The 2092-nt window shown below is 43.4% G+C and overlaps 1 pseudogene; it reads left to right on the plus strand.

Annotated features, from left to right (window-relative positions):
* The first annotated feature begins 459 nt into the window (after positions 1-459).
* On the plus strand, positions 460-1058 carry LOC148120519 (large ribosomal subunit protein uL22 pseudogene; annotated as a pseudogene).
* Positions 1059-2092: the final 1034 nt, after the last annotated feature.

Genomic DNA, 2092 nt, shown 5'->3' on the forward strand with positions numbered 1-2092 from the left:
ATTCGTCTCATACTCCACAGGCCACTGAACCCTGTTCACTAAAACTAAATTTAAATGTTACTGCAACCCCCAAGGCTCTAAGTTTACCAAATCAGTTACATTTGGGGTGTTTCATTTTCTATGGTCATTTATTTAACCGTTAAACAAGTCTTACTGTTCAGTAATGAGATTGTAACAGCCAATAATGAGAATACAATACTTCAAATTTCATATGTATTATCACAAATAAGTTACCCTTTGGGGTAAGACAGCAAGAACTCCTTTTCTATTTGTGAAAATTCTCAGATGTTGTAGACAGGTAAAATAGAACATTTCACATTCATGCAAACTAAAGGACAAAGACACGAATTCTCTGGCTGCACCCCTGAGCTCCAGGACACAGGCACGGTACACAGGGAGACATCTTGAGGGAAGACTGTGAGGCATTTTCTTGATTAATAATTGATGTGGGACCTTCCTGTAAGCGGCCAGAGGTGACCCGTGAAGATGGTTCGCTACTCTCTTGACCCGGAAAACCCTACAAAATCATGCAAATCGAGAGGATCTAACCTTCGGGTTCACTTTAAGAACACCCGTGAAACGACCCAGGCCATCAAGGGTATGCATATCCGAAAAGCCACCAAGTATCTGAAAGATGTCACTTTGAAGAAGCAGTGTGTGCCATTCCGACGGTACAATGGTGGAGTCGGTAGGTGCGCCCAGGCCAAACAGTGGGGCTGGACACAGGGTCGTTGGCCAAAAAAGAGTGCGGAATTTTTGTTGCACATGCTAAAAAATGCAGAGAGCAATGCTGAACTGAAGGGTTTAGATGTAGACTCTCTGGTCATTGAGCACATCCAGGTGAACAAAGCCCCTAAGATGCACCGAAGAACTTACAGAGCTCATGGCCGGATTAACCCATACATGAGCTCTCCCTGCCACATTGAGATGATCCTCACTGAAAAGGAACAGATTGTTCCAAAGCCAGAAGAGGAGGTTGCACAGAAGAAAAAGATATCCCAGAAGAAACTGAAGAAACAAAAACTTCTGGCACGGGAATAAATTCAACATGAAATAAATGCAGATAAAAGTAAAAAAAAAATAATAATTGATGTGGGAGGGCACAGCCCACTTTTGGTGGTACCACTCCTAAACAGGTAGGTCCTGAGTTATATTAAAGAAAAATAAATAAATAAAAAGTTTAGCAAGTCATGGTGAGCAAGCCAGTAAGCAGCTGTCCTCCTTGAGATCCTGTCCCGACTTTCTCTCAGTGATGACTTACGGTCAGGGAGTGTCAACCAAACAGAACCTTTCCACTCACGTAGATTTTGGTCATGATGTTTATCACAGCAATAGACAATTGTGGGGATGCTGGTTCTTTCCTTTCACCAGGGTTCTGGCGATTGAGCTGAGGTTGTCATGCTGAAGTGGTAAGTGCTTTGACCCATGGAACCATTCTGTCAACCCAGTGCCCCCACTTCCCTTGCTAGTGGTCGATAAGAGCACGTCTCCCACGTCACACTTCTCAGCAGTTTCCTTGAGAACTACACGCGCACAAAATAGCCAGAAGTGGAGCATGTTCTCTCCAGCCCCTCAAAGCGTCTTTCATACATGCCCAAGTGATTTATGACGAAGAGGAATCAAGCAGCACAGACCCTTTCCTTAGACCATTTGTTCATAGGAGTTTTTGCCTGAAGAATTTTCTGTTTTGGTTCCTTCAAGCATAGTTTAGAAAATACTGCACTGTGGGGACTGCAGGGAGATTGTCAGTGAATAAAGTGCTTGCCATGTGAGGAACTGAGTTGAAATCCCGAGCACCCTGTACGAATAGCCGCATGTGGTACAGCATGTCCGTAGTCCTATTGCTGGAGAGGCAGAGACATGAGGATTTGAATCTCATTGGTTAGCCAGCCTTGCGAAATAAGTAAACCCCAAGTTCAGTGAAAGACCTTAACTTCACATGTAAGTAGAAAACAATGAGGAAGATACACAGCATCAACCTTTGACCTCCACATGCGCTCACACCTGTGAGTATGCACAAATATGGAAACACACACATGAAAATGCTGTGCTAAAGTTTCCGTTCATGAATAAAAATGCAATTAAATTTTCT

This window comes from Myodes glareolus, chromosome 11 (assembly GCF_982192425.1).
Source record: "Myodes glareolus chromosome 11, mMyoGla1.1, whole genome shotgun sequence".
Classification (NCBI taxonomy): domain Eukaryota; kingdom Metazoa; phylum Chordata; class Mammalia; order Rodentia; family Cricetidae; genus Myodes; species Myodes glareolus.